Raw genomic sequence first — 11,845 nt, 5'->3', positions numbered from 1 at the left:
CCTTTGTTCCCTCCACCACTCCTCCCTTCCCCCTCGGCCCAGGCCTGGGGGGCAGGAGACCTTCCCTGTGGCCAACCCCCCAAGTCCTTTGTGGACCCTGAGGGGTTGTTACTCCACTCTCCCCTCCCCCAGGTCACCTGGATCGCGGCCCGACCTGTTCTGTCAGATGGAGGTGGGTGCTTATATCCCTGGTTTGGGCTGGGGTTTCCCAGGGTCAGGAGGGTCAGGAGGATCTGGGTTGTATGGCTTCCCACTAACGGTGTGACGCTGGCAGTCACTCTACCTCCCTGAGCCTCAGTTTCCTCATCTGTAAAATGGAGATAACAGCCTGCCTCTCCAGGTAGGCCTGAGGGTAAAAGGTGATATAGACAGCAAGGAGTGATGTATGTTGGGCTTTGGGCTTTTTCAGGGGTGTTGGGGGGGGCTGCGGGGGGGTCTCTGAGATCCCCAGTGGAGCAAGTCACCTTGGTTTGCTGTCCTGTGCCCCTTAAGCCTTTTACATGTGGGCCCCAGTGGCCTGAGGGACAGGCCTCTCCAGGAGGGACGCCTCACCCAGCGCCGCGGGCCTGGGAGACAGGGCTCAGCTGGCAATCAGGTCACCTGGTTTGCCACGCCTGGGCCTGTCACTGATGTCCTCCCTCCTGCCCCCTGAATTTGTCCCCCTCCAGGCTGGAGTAGATAAGACATGGAGAGGGGAGGGGCCAGAGATGGAGCTGGGATGGGCCGCCTGGGTCCCCAGAGGCCTCAGGAACATTGCTGGGAAAAGGAATCTGGGTCTGATTCAGAGGCAGATTGTTCCTTTGATTAAAGCCACAGTGGCTGAAGCCATCTGTGGGGAGGCCAGGCAGGGCTGGCTTTCCCCTGCGGGCTCTGCAGGGACAGTCAGCACCCCCAGGATAGCTCTGGGGCTGCTCTGAGGGACTCACTCCTGGGGGCTAAGACGGGTACCTAGACACCCTATCCCATGCTCTCTTCCTTTACCTTCCTAGATCCCTCACCCACTGCTTGTGACCCCCTCCGTTGTTCCCCTTCTCATCCCCTTTTTTCATTTGATCTTCACAGCCGCTGCCCAATAACAACAGCAGTAATTGTTGCTACTTGCCACAGACTCGATTTCTACTCATGGCGACCCCTTGTGTTCAGAGTAGAACTGCTACATAGAGTTTTCAAGGCTGTGTGACCTTTCGGAAGCAAATTGTGGGGCATGTCTCCTGAGGCGCCTCTGAGTGGGTTCAAACTGCCAGCCTTTGGACTGGTAGTTAAGGGCTTAACTGTTTAGGCCACCCAGGGTTTCCAAACAGCAGTAATAGTAGCTGTCATGTATAGGGCTTCTTCTGTGCTGGTGGGTCACCTACAGTGCCTCTTTTACACTGAATCCCCATGAGAGCCTTGTGCGGGAGAACTGATCAGTCCTGAGTCACAAATGAGGACACTGAGGCCCTGAGAGACTCAAGGCCACACGAAGGGCTAGTGGCGGAGCAGGATTCAACCTCAGACCAGTGGGTATCACTGCTGTGCTAGCCCTAGGGCTGGGCAGGACTGCCACCCTTTACAGAGGTTTGGAGACGGGACTAGAGTTCTACCCGCAGAGTGAGACACGGACTTCAGGCTGCTTGGGCTCAGTCCCTTAGAGTGGCAACTGTGCGCCCACTTAGCAGCACTCTTTGGAGTGAGCTTCGTATGCCCTCCACAGGAAAAAGGAGGGAGCCACTCAGTGCCAGAGCTGAAAAGGCCTTCAGGGGGAAGGGCACCATCCAGGGGTTTTCAGACACTTTTGGCCATAGAACCCCCTTTTCCAGTGATTTGACCCAGAAAACTTATTTCAAACAGATAAAAATGGAGCTGCCATCTTTCACCCCGACAGTATCCCCTGAGCTACCTCACTGCACCCCAGGTGGGGACACGGAGGCACAGAAAGGTTGGTTTTCTGGGGGCCTTATCCAAGGTCACACAGTCTAGAATGCAGGCCTCCCAACATCCAGACTGAGCTTGGCTTGAGAGGGTCTCAGGGTGCTGCAGGGGCCCAGACGCCACCACTCTCCTGCCGTCCTGCCCCCGGCTGCCTATCCCACCTCCCCTGCTGCTCCTGGGTGGAGAGGAGCGTCCTGCCAAGGGTCTCCTGTACCAGCTCGGGTGTTGGGTGTTGGTGTCACTGATCGGCAGGTGCCAAGGTTCCTGCAATGGAAACCCAGGAAGTGGGCTGGGCGAGAACACACGCCCTTTGTCTGCCAGCTCAGAGTCCTGCTCCCTGCCTCCCTCCCTGCCAGGCTCAGACCAGCTTTCTTCTCCCTCAGATGGCCTGGTGGGCCAGGGGGGCCAGTCCTCTATTAGGGTTGTGGCAGGTGAGACCCCAGGTGGCAGGAACGGGGTAGGGGAGAGGTTTGGGGACAAGATCGAGGGCAGTGGGATTTTTTTCTCCCCAAGACTGCTGGGGAGGAGGGCACCGCTTGCCCACAGAGGGTGGTTGGTGCTGACTCAACAAACATTGGTCAGGTACCTATTATGTGCTGGACACAAGTTGAGGAGCCAGTGGGGGTCAAGTCCTGTCCTCACCATACTTGCAGGGGGTGGAGGAGACGGACATGCAAAGCAAGTTAATACCACTAACTACCAAGAGTAAAACGTGCTATGAAGGAACAGAAGAGGCTGAGACAGAATAAGGGGTGAGGGGCTGCTCAGGGAAGGCCTCTCTGAGGAGATGACGTTTAAGCTGAGATGAGGAAGAGCCAGGCATGAGAGGAATGTTGTTAGTTGCCATCAAGTTGGCTTCGACTCATGGCAACCCTATGTACAACAGAACAAAATATTGCCCAGTCCTGTGCCACCCTCATGATTGCTCGAGTCCGCTGTTATAGCCACCGTGTATTTTGAGTTCCTTCTAACCTTATTCCAGTGCTATAAAAAAAAATTTTTTTTTTTTTCAGGCAATATTCTGTTGTAATTCATAGGCTCATTGCCAGGCCTTTCTTCCTACTCTTTCTTAGACTGGAAGTGCCACTAAAATCTGTCCTCCATGGATGACCCTCCTGGGATTCGAAATACTGGTAGCATAGCTTTTGGCATCACAGCAACATGCAAGGCACCACGACAATACAATAAACTGACAGACGGGGGTGGATGAGAAGAACAGAGGCAAACGTTCCAGGGAGAAGGAGCAATGGGGAAAATCTGGGCTTTGGGGTCAGACTTAGGCTTAATGCCCAGCTCTCTGGTGCTGTCTGTGTGACCTTGGACAAGACTCCCCCTCCAAGGCTCTGTTTCTTCACCTGTAAAGTAGGGGAGCTGGACTGGATGCCCTCGAATGGGGACATGAAGATTCCATCTGCAGGACTGTTAGGGACAAAGGCACTGAAGGGGCCTGGCCTATAGTTAAAAAATAGTTAGTGCCCACAAATTGAAGCAGTTGTTATTCTCGCATCACTCTCTCCTGGTTTCCAGAGCTCTCTGCTCACACAGTCCGCACTCTCCTCTCCAAGAATCAAGACTAGCCTGGGGAGATCCGGGTGAAGGTGTCCGCTAGCCTGTGGTCATGCAATTTTTCTCCCAGGCTCCCTGAGCTGCAGCCCCCGTGAGGGACCTGGAGGGAAGCATCTGCCTAGCTGCCCCTCCCCTTGGCAGGCTCCCCTCTGGCCAGGTCAGAGCAGAGCTACCCTGCGCCAGCCTGGGGGTGCCGGCTGCGCAGCTGCATGAGGTTACACTGCAGAGTGGGGTGTCCACCCTTGGCAAACAGCCTCCGAAGACCCCGGGCCTCCCCTCCCAGGGGCTCCCCCCCGTCCTTCGTTCATCCTCCAGTCTGCCTGCTTGGAGTCAGGTCAGTTGAACACCTATTTCCCAAGTTCCTAGTGTGTGTCAGGTCTCATGGTAGGGGCTGGCAGGGGTGCAGCAGTACAGAGAAGTGAGAGGTCATCGCACAGGCGCAGGGGTGGGGGACAGTCACAGATATGAGTAACATCAGTGTCTGTGAGGGGTTCCACTCTGCTGGCCTGTTACCTTGGGCAAGTCACTTCTCTTTGAGCCTCAGCTTCCTCTTGCAACCTGTGGGTAGCAGTACCTCCTTTGTGGCTTTGTTATAAGGACTTGATGGGATAAATGTGGATAAAAATGCCTAGTGCTTAGTAGGTGTCCAGAAATGAACTCCTTCCTTTTTCCCACCACATAGAGGATAGAGGTTTCGGAACATTACAGTGAGGTGGGCAAAGTGCTGAAGGTGAGGAAGAAACTTGGTCCCGCTGGAGAATCTAAGGGGCGTCCATGGTTCCTGCCAGCTCACCATCACCCCCTCCCTTGCTTTTGGTAACAGCACCAAATTTCTGTTTGGGGAGCCCTACCCCCTCAACTCTCAATGCCTGGGGTTGCTGCACCTCCTGGTTCTAGGGATGCATATATGACCCAGGCCTGACCAATCATGGTGGCTGTTGGTTTTGAGATGAGCACCAGACCCAATCTCAGTCCTGGTTCTGTGCTGCAACTATTTGGAAAGAGGCCATATTTTTCCAGCCAAGCTTTTCCAGCTGTTAGCTGGTAGGATGCAAACTTGGCACCACCATCTTACCACCATTTGAACCAACACAGAAGACAATAGAGCAAAGAGACAGAGAAAGAGAGGTAACTAATTTCATCATTTAAGCCACTGGATCCAGCCATGCCTGAAATCCTACCTCTGGATTTTTTAATTATATGAGTCAATGCATTCCTTTTTTTCCTTGCTTTTTCCTCAAACAGTTAATGTTGTGTTTCTGTTGCTTGCAAAAGTCATCATAAATACTGGCGAGACTTCATGAGTCCGGATCGCCTCCCCGCCCTGGCAAACTCTGTATCCTTGTTGCCACTTTTGAGAAGCCTTCCTTGATTTCTCTGGGTAGGTTTAGGGGCCCTGTATATCCTGTGGATACATCCCATTACTGCTGGGCACCAATATGCTTTCCTCACCAGAGTAGGAGCAGGGGCTGTCTTATCGCTCCCTGCATCTAGCAGAGTGTTTGGCACATAGTAGCGATTCAGTAATTCCTACAAAATAAATGAGTATAAAAAAAAAAAAAAACCTGCTGCCTTTGAGTCCATCTGACCCATGGCAGCCCCATTTGTTACAGTGTAGAACTGTTCCATCGGGCTTTCTGGGCTGTGATCTTTACAGAAGCAGATTGTCGGGCTTTTCTTCCGCAGCCTGCTTGGTGGGTTTGAACCACCAACCTTTAGGTCATCGCGCACAAACTGATTGCACCGCGTAGGGCCTTGAGTAGTTGTATACACAAATATGTAAGTACCAGTAAGTAGTAGTATAGGGTGGGTTGGGTTAGTATAGGATAGTGAGTGGCTCAGAGCTTGGGTTTTGGAGTCGGACCCACTTGAGTTTGGATCTTGGCTCCTTCACTTATTAGCTGCGTGATCTTGAGCAAGTCACTTAATTTCTCTGAGCCTTGGGTTTTCTCCTGGGGAGAGAGAGAAAACAATAATCAACTCCTTACCTGGTTGTCCTGAGGGCTGAATGAGATAATTCAAGAGAAATTCTTAGCACGGGGTTATAATTCCTTAATAAAGAATTGGCATATTAGCAACTCTGCAAATGAAATGCAGATATGCTCATCTTTCTCTACTCAGGAGCAGTCTGGTGAACAAAGTCACGGAGGTGGGGGACAAGAGACAGGAGGGCCTGGCTTCAATGCCCTTCATGCCCTCCTCCCTGAAGATCCATTCTTGCGTCTGCCGCCAGGAATCAGTGCCTCTTTCCCTCCTCCCCACCACCACTTCCCCTTACTGTAATGTGGCTGTTGACCCTTTAGATCAGAAAGGCTTGGCTGAGAAGTCGCAGTCAGACTCTGAGCTAAGTGCCCTACATCTATCATATTGTACAATCCTTGCAAAAGATAGGGAACTGAGGCACAGAAAGTAACTTACCCTAGCTCACACCATTAGTAAGTGGCAGATTCATTCAAACCCAAACAGTCTAATTCAGGCCCCTTTGTTGAACTGGCCAAGGGGGTCAGAGCCCCCCACCCTCAGGTCCCAACCCTGTGCCTTCCTGCCCGGACGGGGCCCAGTGTCCTAAGACCTGGCTGTGGGAACATCACCTCGGCCTTAAACTCTCCCAGGTCAGGGGCCTGAGTGGCTCTGGCAGGGCCCACAGTTCCCCCACCAGGCCATTCCTCCCATCAGTCTGCACAGGCTCCAGAGTGAGGGCTGGGAAGTGGTGTAGGCCACAGAGGGGGCCTGAGACTCAGCAGGCTCCTCGACCCTGGCTTGCTGGTAAGAGCCTCCTCTGTGGACAGACGGGGAAATCCTGGCCTCAGCCATGTTGGAGAGTCCCTGAGCCTGCCACAAGCCTTCAGGGGCCAAGGGGGAGCCCCTTGCCTCACAGATCCCATCCCGCTCCTTAAGCTCCTCACTCCCACTGGGAGCCTCCATTCCCGTCGGCATCTATCCCACCTCACCCATGGCAGTGTCTGTGGCAGCACCCCAATCCTGAGACCCCTCCTTACTAAAGTGTAATATGGCCCAGGCTTTGCCTGGGCCCCCAGCTGGCCTCCTTACCTCTCTCACCTGAGGGTGGGCTTACTGTGAAGCTAATGTAGGCTATGCACAGGTCTCTCACTTGCAAGGGCCCCTGTGAGGGCTGGGAGTTGCTGGGAACCACAGAGTGTTCTAGGTGGGGAGGGAAGCCGAATTACACTCAGGAAGAATTTCCATTAAATGTTCATGGCAGATTGCCCAGAGAGGTGTGAAAGCATGACCCAAATCTCCAAGGTTCCAGTAATTTGTTGTGCTTTCCTTTTTTCTTCTCTCATTCTAAATAAATCTTCCCTTTCATACGAATTTTATATTCTTTTTCTTAAAGGGGGTCCTTAAAATTGGATTCACCCCTGCCGTTGCTCCATGCAGTCCAACAGCCACGCAGTGCTCCGAGCTGTCCTTCTGGAGCAGTGTCTGATCATCTCAGACTCCCCTCCCGCTCACAGCCCTACCGGGGCTCCCTGCTGCTCTCTGGGTGAACACCAAAGCCCTCACTGTGGCCCTGTGTGTTCCTGCCATTGTATCGCGTGCCCCCTCTGCTCCAGCCACGCTAACCCTCCCTCGATCCCTCTAAATGGCCACTCAGGAGCCTCAACACCAGGCTGGGAGCTCCCCCCATCCTTCAGGTCTCCACCTCAACAGCCCTCCTTCAGCAAGGCCCCCTGAGACCCCAGACCACGTCACTCTTCTCACAGCACCTGGACCTTACCCTCCAGCCCTGGCCACCACTGTCAGGAGGTCCCCCATTTCATTCACCCAGTCGTTCAAGCCAAAACCTATTAGCCATCCAGGAGTCCTATCTTTCTCTCCTAAAAATTCACACTGCTTCGGTTTTTACATCATGCTAGAACATTTTCTGTTAAACCTCTTCGAACACAATCAAACTAGTTGCCATTGAGTCAACTCTGATTCGTGGTGACCCCATGTGTGTCAGTAGAACTGTGCTCCATTGGGTTTTCAATGGCTGATATTTCAGGAGTAGATTGCCAGGCCTTTCTTTCCAGGCACCCCCAGGTGGACTTGAACTTCCAATCTTTTGATCAGCAGGTAAGCCTGTTAACCATTTGTGCCACCCAGGGACTCCTCTCTCCCTCAAACCTCCACCTAACTGATCAGGAAATCCTATTAACTCTGTCTTCAAAAGAGGTCCAGAATCCTACACTGTTGAGTTGTTACAGGGGAAGGGGGAGAGGGGTGCAAGGGAGGGAGAAAGAAGGATCCAGTGCTTGGGAGACACTGAGCTCTTGTTCATGGTAACAGTATAATTTGGGAACGGATAATGGTGATGGTTGCACAACATGACAAACACAGCATCACCGTACTGTACGTGTGAAGATTGGTGAAATGTCAAATGAGGGAGAATAGGGAACCCAAGGTCGAGAAGGGGAGCGTGTTGACATGTCATGGGGTTGGCAACCAATGTCATAAAACAATATGTGTATTAATTGTTTAACAGCAAGCTATGGCTGCTAACCAGAAGGTCGGCAGTTCAAGTCCACCAGCCACTCCTTGGAAACCCTATGGGGCAGTTCTCCTCTGTCCTATTCAGAGGAGCTATGAGTCAGAGTTGACTCGATGGAAGTGGGTTAATGGGTAATAAAAAAAAAAAGATGCTGCTGCAGTCGTCCTATTAGTAGCACTAATAATAATAACATAGTAGCACTATAAAAAATAATAATAATAAAAAAATAAAAGAGAGGGAAAGTGGTCCTGAGTCCACTTCTTGCCACCTTCCCTGCTACCACCCTGGTCCAAGTCCCCATCCTCTCTCCCCTGAATTATTTCAAATGCTTTTGAGCTGGTTTACCTGTTTCTAAACAGGCTATTCTAAAAACAACAAGAAGAGGAATTCTTTAAAAATGAAGTCAAATTATGTCACTTCCTTGTGCAAAACCCTCCACTGGCTTCCCATTGCAGGGCCACAAAATCCCAACCCTTGGCCGTGGCCCTCAGTGGTCCCCATCCCTGCTACCTCCGTGACCTCATCTCCAGCCACTCTGCCTCCCCTATGATGCTCCAGCCACACTAAATCTTCTGCTGTTGCCCAAATATTCCAAGCTTGTTCCCACCTCAAGGCCTTGGCACGTGGTATTCTCTTGGCCAGGGATGTTCTTCCCTCAGCGGTTTTTTTTTTTTTTTTTTTTTGAAAGCCTTTGTGTGTGGTCAATATATACGTAACAAAACATTTGCCATTTTAACATTTTTTACGTGTACAATTTAGTGACATTAATTACATTCATCGCGGTGTTCAACCATCGCTACTATCCATTCCCGAAAGTTTCCATCGCTCTTAACAGAAGCTCCGTGTCGCCTAAACAAGGAGTCTCCCTTCTCCCCTCCCTTCAGCCTACCCCTGGTAACCACTAATAAACTTTGATTTCTATACACTTGCCTACTATAGATATTTCATATAAGTTTCCCTCACTTCTTGCTTGGCAGGCTCCTTACTCCCTTTAGGTCTCTGTTCAAATGTCCCCACTTCACAGCAGCCCTCTGTGGAAGGCAGCCTCCAAGATGGCGCCCGGTGGTCCTAATCACCTGGCATTCATGCCCTCATGTAGGCTCTTCCTCATGAGAGTGGGCTGGACCTTGTGACTTGCTTCTAACCATCAGAACATAGCAAAAACAGTGGGGTGTCACTTTCAATATTGGGTTACAAAAAGACTGTGACTTCCGTCTTCTCTTTTTCCCTGCTCTGAGGGAAACTAGCTACCATGTTGTGAGTCACCCTATGGGGAGGCCCATGTGGCAAGGAACTGTGGGAGGCCCCCGGCCAACAGCCAGAGAGGAACTGAGACCCTCAGTCCAACAGCCCATGAGAAACTGAATCCCACCAACAACCACATGAGTGAACTTGGAAGTGGTTCCCCCCTTGGTTGAGTCTTGATGGTGACATCACAGCCTCAGCCAACACCTTGATTGCAACCTGTGTGAGACCCTGAGCCAGACGACCCAGACATGCTGCACCTGGATTCCTGAGCCTCAGAAACTGCGAGATAATCAATGTCTGTGGACTTAAGCTGCCAAGTTTGGGGACAATTTGTTATTCGGATTATCCATGGTTTTATTCTTTACAAGCGAGGATGGTGAGACCTCATCCTGCTTACTTTGAACATGTTAGCAGGAAAGACCAATTGCCAGAAAAAGACATCGTGTTTGGTAAAGTCAAGGGTCAGTGAAAACTAGGGAAACCCTCAGTGAGATGGATTGGCACAGCAGCCACAACAATGGGCTCAAACTAACAACGATCTTGAAGAAGGTGCAGGACTAGGCACCATTTCATTCTGTTATACATAAGGTTGCCGTAAGACTTGAAGGGAACTAACAACAATTTGTTATAACAAACACACCCTCCCTAGCCACCCTACCCTGTCATTTTCCATCTTTATTTTTCCTTGCAGCAGAAGTCGACACTTGATTGTCGCATGCGGTTGTCTGTCTCCGTCACACAATGGGACCTCCACCAGAGGGCAGTGTTGTCCATTTTGCTCATCTCACCATCGCCGTTGCCTTGCACAGTGTTCCGCCCCTCAAAGATATTCAGTAAGTATTTGTAGACTAAACGAATAGTTGAAGGAATGCAGGATGCCCAGAGGGACTGGCCACAACTCAAAAACATAGCCAGAAGTGGGGGGGCCAGGAAGGGAGGTGCCAGTTCATCCCCATTCCAGCTGCCCCAGGGGTTACCACCCCCTCTAAGCCGGGACTTCGGGCTCTATTCCCCCATCTCTTTGGAACGACATTGCTCCTACCCCAGGACCTTGGTCCTAGGGTGTCAGGGCCCAGGATTTGAGCTCTCATGGCCTCTGTGGGAGAATATGTCCCAGCTTCATGTCCCCGCCCCAGTTAATACAATCCGGATTTTCCTACGCCCTCCAGACCTCCTGCCTATTTTTCTTTTTTTGGTGTGAAGATTTTGGTAAATGTTTCACTTAGAATGATCTAATTTTTGTACTCATGTCAGACTTTTTACAAAAATAATTTAATAGATAAGGAAAGAATCCGATTCCAAATGGTCCCTGTGCCCATAAAAAGGAAGGGACTGCTGAGTTCAGGCCTCTCCCAGCCCTGTCCCCGAAGGGTCCCAGCAGCCTGGGCACCTTCCAGCAAAAACATCAGGCCCTAGTTGGAACCTGTCACCCAATCTGGGTCTGGTAAAAGGTTGGCCCTGTGCTTACCTAACTGAGCCATTTCCTCCTGGACTGAGACAAGCTTCCTGCCCACAGGGAATGCACACACTGGGGGTGCGGGCCGGGGTGGGAGTAGAGGACAGCCTGGGTCCTGTATTGGGGAAGGTGGCAGCTACAGGCATTTCCCAACCTCAGCTACTACACCTTGGGGCTGGAGGCCCATCCTAGTGGCAGGGCCAGGAGCAAAGGTTAGAGGTTGGGCTCGAGCTGACAGAGGGGTGGCTATTCCTGGGAGGATATGCAGAAGCCACATGGCCCCAGCCATGGGTCCAGCAGGTAATAAACTCCCAGGCCAGCCTTTGAGTGACTGGGGCGGACTTTGCTGAGAGGCAGAGCCCCTCAGGGCCTGGAACCTTCAAAGTCCCCCCTCCACAATCCCCTCTCCCTGGTGCCTTCCAGACAACCGTGACCCTCACAGCCCCATGGAGGCCCATTGGTTGGGAGTCTCCTTTGCCTTCTGGGGGTTCTCCTGGAAAAGGGCCCTGAGCGGGGGCCTTCAGTCTCTGTGGGACCAGAACTCCCTGCAGGCTGTGTGCCTGGGCCCAGAGACCATCACTGTGGTGGAGCCTAGGGCTGCCCTGGACAAAGGGAGGCAGAACCACATTCCAGAGCCCGCCGGAAGCAGACTGGCCACATTCTTCACACCCACCTATTAGTGTCCCTGGACCCTAATCCTCAACAAGAAGGGGGCAGCAGGGGGTGTACAAAGCACTTGAGCTCTAAAGTCAGGCTGTCTGGATTCAAATCCTGGTTTTGCCACTTACTAGCTGTGTGTCCTTAAGCAAGTTCCTTAGCCTCTCTGAGACTCAGTTTCTGAATCTGTAAAGAGGGATAATCACAGTACCTGCCTCTTGGTGCTGTTATCAAAATGAAATGAGATTTCAAAAAGCTTTCAGCACAATGATTAAAAAACAAAACAAGAGGTGTTGACAAGGATGTGAAGAAATAGGAACCCTCATCCATTGCTGGTGGGATTGTCAAATGGTATAGCTGCTGTTGAGAATTGTCTGGTGGTTTCCCAAAAAGTTACACATAGAATCACCATCCAAAAACCAAACCAACTCCGTTGCCATTGAGTCGATTCCAACTCATAGCAACCTTATACCACAAAATCCAGCAATTCTACTTCTAAGTATATAGGTATAAAA

Source organism: Elephas maximus, chromosome 3 (assembly GCF_024166365.1).
Source record: "Elephas maximus indicus isolate mEleMax1 chromosome 3, mEleMax1 primary haplotype, whole genome shotgun sequence".
Classification (NCBI taxonomy): Eukaryota; Metazoa; Chordata; class Mammalia; order Proboscidea; family Elephantidae; genus Elephas; species Elephas maximus.
Note: the sequence above shows the minus strand (reverse complement) of the source record.